General features: G+C 35.0%; 1 non-coding gene across 1 annotated transcript; it reads right to left on the reverse strand.

The window, feature by feature from the left end:
- Positions 1-9,215: 9,215 nt before the first annotated feature.
- LOC114075782 lies at positions 9,216-9,322 on the reverse strand. The gene has a single exon (XR_003576170.1). It is a non-coding gene; the product is annotated as a small nucleolar RNA R71 (small nucleolar RNA).
- Positions 9,323-11,827: the final 2,505 nt, after the last annotated feature.

The raw sequence follows: 11,827 nt of genomic DNA on the forward strand, positions 1-11,827 counted from the left end.
CCCACTTCAATACAATATGTCATATATAGTATTATAACAATAGTCTCAAATGATAAAGGAAAGAATAAGTGTCTTTAGACATAAGTAATACAACTAAGGTAAAAAAAAATGGCACCATCCTAGAACTTTGAGGAATCACAAACAACTTGGGAGAAAAGTCCAAGTATTCTTGCAAAGTAGCCCAGAAGCTCTTCAATTTCCAGAACTTACAATGTTGGGAAAAAAGGAAGGAATATGGGTTAGTACAAACCACATGTTCTAAGTATGGTTCCTATGCATAAAATGATCAATACATGAGAAAAGGAACAATTTAGTCAAAACAATGCATTATATCACATTACTCAACATGCACATATATGGAACATAATAATTCAATCCAACATGATATTAAGCCAACACATAAGCAATCCAAAACAATACTTGTGCAATGCCAACAATAGAACCCAACAACCCTATCCAAAGTTAAGTATCACATTAAGTCACCTACTTCATACATATGGCATAAGCTCATATTTTATCATAATATGCTTGATTCATAAGATCATATATAACATGACATAATTAACATACAATCAACTTAATCATACAAGAACACTACTAAGACCATCCGTAATAAGAGTTCACATACATAACTTGTCCATTTACTTTTACATTATGGAAAGAAGTGCAATAACCGACATGAGACCATGTGAGCTACATGGAATCCGATGTTCTACTCCAAAATGGAAAATATAGGGTTAATAGTTGCCTAAGGTATAACCTTTCGTACATATCTATCTACGTGGATCCACTAAGATAGAGTTCTATGTGGGCACAGAGTTAATGGTCAAGGAGATTGTCACTAGAAACCTTGACTTGCTAAACGTGGAGGTTTCCATCTTATGAGAAAAAAAAATATCTTGGGAATCCGGACATCCTAAATGCGAGGAAACACATATGGGGAACCGTAATTTCTAAACGTGAGACTCCAATGTCATTTACATTCCGTTTCGGTGCTAAGCATTTATTCTTTTTAGTAGTCATCATACTCATCATACAAGTTCACATTAGAATCTTCTACACCCCAATGTAGACATCTCATCATAATAGCTCACAGGTATTCATAAGTTAGAACTACCCCTTCACTTTAGAAACCCCGTACAAGTGAGTTAGACTTTCACTAAACACTTTATTATAATCATGCGAAACTACTTTCAATCATGTAATAATTATATCCTAACATGCATACATACTTGAAAGCAAATTTAGTTTCCTAGTTTTAAGGATGAACAATACTTGTTATCAACATCATCACTACACATTAGACATAGGATCATTACTATCTAAGTAACACATATTTCATAATTGTATTCAAGAAGAATTAATCTTCGTACCTTTTTGAACTTTCATCGCCTCCATACTTCAATTAAAAAAGACAACCAATGTATAAACAAGGTAAATTCAACTAGTAATACATAACAATTATCATTCTACATATTCACATACTCATCATCTCCCACAATTTTCATCGAATTTAAAGATATAGTGAGTTTAGGGATGAACAAGGGTTCAAGGGAAAATCTCTCGTGATTACAAATAATTAACCATCAATACATAGTTAATAAATTATAAAAGACCATAATTCATTACAATCAAATAAAAATTTCGTTTCAAAAAGAGAACCCATTTCCTGATTCAAACGATAGTCTTGGGGAAATTGGAAAACCATAGTTGAAAGATCCTCTTGGGGAAAGGATACCAAGAGTGAAAGAAACCATACCTTGAGGATGATTTTGATACAAATTTTAGATGTATTCCTTGGTTAATTTGTCCTTCTATTGGAGCTGTTGTGTTCCTTCAATAGAGGTTTGAGTTTTGGGAGAGAAGCTAGAGAGAAGTTAGAGTGATTTGGATTTGGGAAATAATGGGGTTTTAGGTTAGTTACTTGACATAGGGTACTTATATAATCCTAAATTAATAAATTATAACAGATCATAAGACCCTTACTAATCAATTACTCAATTCTCTTAGCACCCCTAACTAACACGTTTTTTGATAGTGAAGTGGGGTTTTAAACAATAAGATCCCTTCGACGCCTTGTTGATCCAACCACACACCATACTATCAAGCGTGGTTTGGTAAGAGGCTTGGTTTTTGGAGCCTATTTGGAATTGTACAAAGTTTCAATCAAAGGCTCCAATCGACGTATTTCCAACGATGACCTGTCATTGGTGCTCATGGTTGCACACTGTCAAATGGGTTGTTTTGGGTCAAATGGATGGGTCCTCCTCAAGGAAACTTAGTGTGGTCTTTGAGGAGTTGTACCTGGACGTTTCTAACCTAAAAAGACCCTAACATGTCACCAAATTTGACTCAATTCCGACTCTTAAAACCCCTTGAAACACACCAAGGAACACTAGCTCAATTTTTTGTAAATCACCGGACGTCAAGATCGTTTCTTGACGTTTCAACTCTTACACTTCCTAATTGAGTTTATTACTTTTATTAGGTTTAGAAACATTATTTTTACGCTTAGTTGAAATTTGAAGGTCTAGTTAGGACATGGAACTTCCGGAGTTTTACATATAAATTCACAATAATTTTCTCTTAAACCAAATCCAAATATTACATTTCATAGTGAAATCTTGAAATTAAGTGAATTTAAAATATTGAGGCTTACTTGTAAGCAGTGAGTGACTGAGAGCCTTATGCTGGAATAGGCATATGCAATAATAGTGAAAACTGTGTGCTAGAAGAGTTAGTCTCGAAGTCTTGAGCAGTCGATCTTCTAACTTTCTAAATTTAAGCACTAAATAAACAACACGATGAAATATAAATTTGGACATTGAACAATAAAATCGTGACTCATTAAGATGTCATCGTTACCTTGCGTTCTCGCATGAGAGACTCTAATAGTATTTGTTCCCTCACCACATGCTTGAGTGACTGCAGGAAAATCGTGACTCCTTTGTTAGTTGTCGCCTCATCGGACGACACCTTACCAGAGCAACTAGAGTAAAACCTTGACTCCTTGGTTATTCGTCGCCTCACTTGAGTGACTTAAACAACACTTAGAATATTTGATGTTTGGACTTTGGAGAAGTGAGAGGAGCGGCGTAAAGTCGAGAATAGAAGAAGTTCTCTAACCCTAAGTCCCTTACTGAGAATTATAATATAAGAACATTAGGAATAAAAAATAACGGGTCTTATCAGGGTGTCATGTTTCCCAAAATTTTTCCTTCATAACCAAACCCCCAAACAATTAATCCAATAATTGAATTAATAAACCGATCCTCTAACCAAATGCGCAATTTTAGACCCATTATCCCGATAAAAAAAATCGGTTCGGGTTAATGGTTTCACATGACTTTTGCACATGCCTACTTTCGAGCAAGTCAATGACATCATTTCTAAATTGTTAGTACATTTTATAGCATAAACCAGAGATCATAAGTAGGAATTAAGTTTGAAACCTTACCTCTTAGTTAGCCCATGATAATTAGATCGAATTAATGCGTGAATAACAATGAAAAAGTGCATAACACAATGTTGACTACATTAAATTAATACTCAGCCCCATTAAAGCACCCCTAGATCTTGGAGTTTTAGACATTCATCACAAAAATGAAGAAAGTTTACCTTCCATAAAAGCAACCATGGGTAACTTGAAATCAAGCAATTAAGGGTAAACCCACTTTTGATTTACATTCAAATTTAAAATTTAAGATTCAAATTGTAAAACCCCAAAGAGACTAGAAAAAGCGTTCTAAAAAAGTGAAGTTTTCTCCTTCAAAAGTTTCTCCTCAACTCAGTTGTGAAACTTTCTACTTTAATTCATTTAAAGCTCTACCATTGGTATAATTTTATTTTTTCCAAATTTGGTCCATAAATCTACTTTGCAACAAACTTGGAGACATTAGCTAAGCTCGCCTAACTCACTCAGCAGATCGCCCTTTGTTCCCCTGCTCACCTTTATGATGATCTAGGCTTTAAGTGTTTGAACTTCAGTTCAAAAACTCAATTGAGTCAGCCTTTCACGTTCAAAAAATCACCGAATACCTTCTTAGTTCTTAGTTCGAACATTAAATATTTGCCCCGCGCACTGTCAAATTGGGTGATGTGATACAGGTTCGCCTTTGTCATTCGTCATATCACCCTTTCTACTAGATTTCACCGACCCTCTTCGGTAGGCAAAATCTCTATGCACTATTAGATTTGGTGAGGTCTTGCTCAATCAAGGATTTGTCATGCTGGGCGATGAACAATGATACTTTTGCACTTCTTTTGCATTTTGGACACTCTTTACAACTTCAGTCCATTCCCTGTCCAATTTCCTTCATACCAACAAATTATTACTATTTGATTAGAAAAAAAAAGTTAGGCATCGAGGACACCAATTATTGAGATAAATGACCTTAAATTAGTGTAGATCTACCACTCATCAACACCACCAACTTAAAGTTAGATTATCCTAAGTAAATCAATAACATAATATGCTCAATAAGGGTGTCTAAGCCACTACTGAAAGAGAGTTAACATGCAAGCTCCATGGAAAGACTACTCTTAATAGCATGTTTCCCTAAATCATGATTAAAAAAACTTCAAATGATACTAGCTAGTCTTAGCAAAAGCACAACCACACTTTAGTTTCTTGTCTAATTCAAGAATATGCTTCAACAAATTCATTCAAGTGCCCTCACATCAAGACTCCATGCTCTCAAAAAGAAAATCAACAAATGTAATAAGAATTTATGCAACAGAAAAACACATGCACACTTTGTCCCATAAGTTTCCCACATTTTGCAATCATCAAACTACTTGGTTCATTTAAGAACTCAAGGGTCTTTTCGGCTTGTAATGATGTTGAGGGTTAAAATATGGTCAATTTGGATTAGTGACTTGGAACTTTTAAAAGCATCATGAAAATTATTTTTCCGCTCTTCTCAAATTCTTTTCCTTTTTTCTCATTTGAGAACTCAAACCTTGACTTTCAACATTTATTTGGAACTCTATCACACCTCGGAATGCAGTATACCAAGATAGTTCTACGTGAGAGGGGTAGTACAATATCCCGTATCCGAAAAAGGGGAGACGTAGGCAAAAATTCAATAGCACAAGCCCTCTACGGGGCCTCCTATAGTTTGTAGGTTGGACTGCAAAACGTGGGTCACAGAATAGTGGTTGGCAAAAAACTCCCTGACCATGAAACGTACCTGACCAGGACGGGCCGTGGATCTATCCATGATCTGTGGCTTAGTGTCTTGTGGTTAAGGTATATGGAAAATTTCAGGGGCTTAAGGGTCTTTTCTGGTTTTAATTAAATTAAAGTGGTGTCATTTTACCTCTGTTTAAGACACTTATATATGTATTTTTAACCCTAAAGATTCATTCAACTTATTCTGTATAATCCAAATTGAATATCCTCTAAAATATTCTCACTAGAAATTGGAAGAAAAAGCAAGAAGAAAAAGCTAGGCAAAGGATCAAGTCTCTAATTTTCAAGCTTCTAAAGGATTTGAGATCAAGATATGATATCTCTTCAACCATCGGAATCTTCCATCGATGGCGTCCCCTAGAATTACCACTCTTTGATGAAGAATTTTCCCAATTCTAGCTAGGGTTTCTCGAATTATTGTGGGTTATGTTAATATGGGTCCAATTAAACTGATTATGATTTTTTATTATAGAATAGGTATAATTACACGTTGTTATATTGAAATGACATTTATCCATGCCTATCCCATAATTCTAACCTAGAAATGATATGATTTGGTAGATGCCATGAAGGGAAACTTTGTAGGTTTATATGTATCCTTATAGTATTGATGAATTTTGAATTGAATTACTTAAGAATGAAGCATAGATGATAGTCACGAAATCTAGGTATTTGATAGTAAATTTAGGGTATGAACTGTTAGTAATTTATGTCATTTGTATGGAATGGGTACTGTCTACATGAATTTCTATTTATGAAAGAATGAATGTGAAAGGCTTTCTCACATGAATAATTATAAGTTTGAAAGGATTGCTTACCTAAAATGAATCTAGACAACGAGATTATGTATTGATGAGTTTGGAGTCTATTAGCTTGACTATAGGTGGATGACCTAAGTCTTGACTAAGGATAGAGTAAGGTTTCTTGAGAAATATTCCTATATTATTATGATATTGATTTATGAGGATTGATTATGCTTATTGTTTGTATTGATAAACAATGTCGTTATCTTGTTTGTTCTAGCTATCATATTTAGTACTTGATTATACTAATTCATACTTTGTCTATCTTTTTATTGCAATTGAGACAAGATATGGAGAATAAGGTGTATTTCCAAAGTACTATACCTTTGTGAAGATCAATAGGAAGCTCAAGATTTTATGGTGGATGAGGCGACAAAACTTGCATGACAATTGTCATAATTCTCTCTCCTCGTTGAGTAGACTTGAACAATTGCTGGTCTTGTAACCATAGAAGAAGCAGGTATTAACGACAAAATAGTTGGGTTATGATTAACAAAAGAACTGTGAGATAAAATAACAACACCTGATTATTCTGTCACAATACGAGTGACTTGATATCTTAGCCACTTATCTTCATCATCATGTCATATAGAAATGAGAGGTGCATAAAAGAACAATGTAGTCTCTGAAAATACCATATAATTTGACGTAAGATATTTGCCAGTTTCGATATAATAACACCAATACCTTTTCTAAAGATGAGAATAGCCTAGCAAAACACATTTCAAAGCCTTGGGATCTTACTTAGTAACAGATGGACGAACATCTCCAACATAACATGTGATTCCAAATACCTTAGGTTCCATAAAAAATAGCGACTTATTTGGGAAAAGAACATTTTAATGTGTATTACCGACAAGCCTAATATATAAAAATGTCATAGAGACTGCATCTACCCAAAACTGTATAGAGACTTCCATTTAAAACAAAATTGTTCGAGCTGTCTCAAGCAAATACCTATTCTTTCTCTCAACAACTCCATTTTGAGAGGGTGTATCAACACATGAAGATTAGTGGATAATACCATGTTGTTTCATATACGATGCAATCAATTTTGAAAGATATTCTTTTGATTTATAACTACTTAGAATACGTATCTAAACATTGAATTGAGTTTTCATCTTAATAGGGGAAAAATCACAGATGGTATAAGGTAATAAGTTTTTCCCACGAAGTGATAGAATCTCTTGGAAATTTGGTCAACTAATGAGTCCACAAATTGGACTAATTTAGGGCTTTATTTGGATATATTTAGTGTCTTAAAGTGATTATTTTGTGTCAATAACGATGCAAAACAGTTTATTGCAAGATATTTGGAGTGAGGTACAAAGCATGGACATTAACGAGCAAAAAAGAATGAAGCAACTGACGAAGAAATGAAGGACAGTGGAATGCCCATGTCACTTGGTAATGGCAAAATTTCCACTTTATAGCCTAAAGCTACAGAATGCTGGAACTAAACTAGGCATAACTATGGCGAGAAACAATTCCATTCGACCTGTCATCAATCTCTTCGACGAGGGATGACCAAGTCGCCAAAAGTGCTGATAGAGATTAACACAAGTGCTTATATGCGAGATAAAAGATAATGGGTGACACGTGGCATAGTACAACAATCTTGAGTTGGATCACCAAAAATTATAGTAGCTGGACCATGAAGAAGTAAAAAATGAAGGTAAGAGAAAGGACAACCGGCGAGTCGTCGAACGTTTGGCAAAGGCCCACTTACCTTGCTTATTGGTCTTAAATAGACACACATCATACTTTTTATAATTGATTTTTCATGGAGAGAGAGTATTCAAAATAGAAAGTTTTGCTAGAGATTTTGTAATAGGGAAGATTTAAGTTAAGTTTGATTGTTGAATTTCTTTACTTTTCCATGAAATATATGGTAGATGTTGATTTTCCTTTATTTTTTTTTTACTATGATTGGATAAAACTCCCTTTTTGAGGTTTTGGCCATATGACCAATGTTGAGTTTTACTTAGTGGGTGTTATTTAATTTATATAATGGTATTAATTTGAAACAGGACTGAACTTTGCTGCATTTTTAGGTGATTTTGCATGATATTTGTATCAAGTTCAGTTCTTTGTGCTTGCTCAGGAGAGAACTGCAGAGCTAAAGCATCAAGTTTAGCATCCTTATTAGTGGGTCACCATAATTTCAGGTTTAGAAAATGAAATATGGAATCTATCTTTTGTATCTAGATCGAGAGAGTAGATTAAATTAGGATGAGGGTTGTTCATATTCCATCTAGTGTTGAAGTTCGAGAGAATTCAACAAAGATAAGATAATTTTTTTGAACGAAAATTGCTTTACATATAGTCCTACCTACCCACGACAATTTATTCCATTGTGAGCAACAAGGTACATCCACTAAGTTGAATTCAATAATTGGTTGGTCAATTCCCCAAGTATTACCTCACCATTTGATAGTCTCGTGTCATGTTTTTAATTAGATTGATAAGGATTACTGGAAATTTGAAGTTAAATAAAAAAGGAGGATTAAGTGATTAGTCAAAGATGTTGTTATTTTTCGATAGTTGAATTCAAAGGAAAGGCTACGCTATGTGCGATCGACCTCAACTCAGTTAGTTGGGTTATGATACTGACTAGTGATCATTGAAACTTAGAGTTAGATGAAGTGTCTTTGAAAGGTTAATCAAAATTGAGCCGGTGTCGGGGAGTAGCATGACTTAGAATTCTTTGATCGAATATTTGATTTGTGTATTTGTTGGATATAGTTGAAGTTACTTTAGGCTTAATTGTGTAGTGTTGGTTGGGATGGATAGAAAAAAATGAGTGAAGAAGATGTCAATGGCCATCAAGTAGGTCATCGGGACAATATCGATGATATTAGAAATATCCAAAACACATCTCATGATAGCAAAATGGGTGCAATTTGCCTACCGTAAGATGATGCAAATGCAACATTTGAAGTTACTAGAACGACTTTTCAACTCATCAAAATGAGTGGACTTTATGGAGGGCTAGACTACAAACACCCGCATGAGCATTTAAGAAATTTTACAGAGATATGCAGCCCGTTTTCGTTCAAGAATGTGTCTCAAGAGTCAATCAGGCTTAAGTTATTTCCACTATCTCTAATGAGGGAGGCTAGCAAGTGCTTTTTTGAGCTACCAAAAATTCCATCACATCATGGTATGAGCCGATTATATCATTTAAGGAAAGATACTTTACCCCTTATAGGATGATGAAACTTAGAGATGAAATTCAAGGATTCATGCGAGGGGAAGGTGCACCCATCCATGAAACATGGGTGAGGTTCAAGAAAATCTTACTTAAATGACCAACTCACGGGATACAAAACGAATTTCTACTCCAATATTTCGACCGAAGTCTTGATACAGTTAAAAAAGAAGTTGCTGATCGTTGGTACGTGGGGGAACCATGTTACAATACTTTGAAGTGGTTTGATTTCTTCTCGATGACATGGGAAAAATAAATCAAGATTGGTACGTTCAAGAGGATCAAGTATCTCCATTTTGTTTTAAAACGACACAAGAACAACTGGACCATAAAAGAGAAATGAATGGAAACATCAAGAAAATGTTGACCCCAGTAGAGTTATTACAAGATCATATGATGGAGAATGTAGGAAAACCCAATCATTTAATTAGAGTGTTTAGAGTTAAGGAGGTTTCTTCCTTGGGTTATTAAAACACAAGGGAGAATCAAGGTTGGAAATCCAAGAGATACGAGGAGAGTTTCCATCCACGCTATTTACAGCAAGGTGAAAATCAAGGTTGGAACTACACAAGGGGTAAGATCAAAGGAGATACTATCGAGATTGGACTAAAAAGAGTGATTATTGGATAAGGGATGATGACCATGAAGAGGAACACTCTCCCCTGAGTGAGATCCCAACATATAAAGGGAGAGAAAGTAATCCCTGGGTGAATGATTTGCTGTCACTCATCCTTGACAAAGTCGAAGGTTCAAATGATTTATTGAAGGAGATGAAAGCTGATTTTTCATCATTGAACAATAAAGTGAACTCTCACACAAATGCAATCAATATACTTGAAGGTTGGTTGAGTTTACTATAAAAAAATTGACACAAAGAATGACAATGGAAGAGAGTGATAAGGGGTTGGCTATGGTTAGTCGTTGCGGAAAGGTAGGAATAGCTGATGTGTCAGGCAATGAAAAAGCTCAAACTCATGAAGAAGAAAAAAAGACATGGAGGGAGAAGAATATTTTATACATCAAAGAATTTAAAAAGAACCACGAAGCAAAACGGAGAAACACAATGTGATTCCAAAAGTTTATGGAACCTCTACCCAAAATATCTCCCCCATTTTCCCAATGGCTAAAGAAGAAAAATGAAGATGAGAAGTTGAAAAAGTTATTATCGGTATTCAAGAAGTGGTCTACTAATCAGTCACGACCAGGGAGCACCACGAGTCGCGACACCGCGTACTCGACCTAGCAGAGGTCTTGTAGAAGCCTTTAGACATCTTTCATCACATATATATGAAAAGTAGTGCAAAATTAAAAATTTTCATCATAATACTCACATCTGTTATAAAATAATAAGGAAGAACTAAGTATTAACATACGCCATCGTAGAAACAAGTCAAATAACATAGGGTCATGACCCTTTCATCAATTTGAAAATAAAAATAGTCTATTAGAAATTCTTTAAAATAGGAACTAAACATAGACATGTGCTCGAACATATGATGATATACCGATCTTGAGAGAATGCTATTCCCAAGCTTCAACTTCTAAGAATATTCTTATTTGCCACCTACACTTGAAGAAATTGAAAAAATATGGGATTAGCACATTCAATGCACTAAGTGTGGTGAATGCAATAAAACCATGCAAAAACGAGTATTTTCTTTAAAAACAAACTTTTCATTCTCTTTTGATAAAACCTTATAAAAAAATACATGAACCATCTTCAAATCAATCTTCACATATGAGACATATTCAAGTATCCACAATATACAGCTATCACCACTTAGAAACCATGTAAACACATAGATCTCCTACCAAAGGTCATCCTAAGACCCACCTAAGTAAGATAGGAAGCGACCACCCATACAACCCCTTCACACACCTAAGTGATCCTAAAGACTTCCGAAATTAAGATTATTACCTTTTCATCATTTAGACTCCCTACCTAAGGTTACTCTAAGACTCACCTAAGTAAGGCATGAAGAGACCGCCCATACACCCTCTTAAAACCTACATAAGCAATCCTTAAAGCTACTGAAGATAATGACATTTATATTCAACATGCATTAAATTAAGTCATTATTATTCGTTAAGACATTTAAGAGACAAGTGAACAATAAGTGGACTTCACATAATGGTCATAGAGGACCTATGGAACTCATCCTAGCACCTTCAAAGCCTATTCTTGCCATGTCTAGATAGCGTCCCATTCCACTGCCTACATGTTGAAGAATTTCTCCAATATTAGAATGTACATCCCACATGTTTAGAATAGACACTAACCAACATACACCATACTAGATAGGTTTTGGAATCCGGTGTCATAAGGACCCCACAACGTGTAAGGTGTTCCACTTGCCAAAGGTAGAACTAGTAATCATCCGGTGATGACAGATGATTAATGAATATCAAAGGTTCCTTCGTACACTAGTCTTATATAAAGAAGAGCTACTACCACAAGAATATTTTTTTGGTGCTTTTCCTTTTTTCTTATAGAGTAATTCAGTCTCGTACTAGTATTTGAGAAGGTACCATCACTAAGTCCTACTAACTCATAATAGTCTTTCTTCCAAGGATGGGTATACTAGGGCTGGCAGCCAAGGTCTATTAGGGTAGATCTTA

This window comes from Solanum pennellii, chromosome 1 (assembly GCF_001406875.1).
Source record: "Solanum pennellii chromosome 1, SPENNV200".
Lineage (NCBI taxonomy): Eukaryota > Viridiplantae > Streptophyta > Magnoliopsida > Solanales > Solanaceae > Solanum > Solanum pennellii.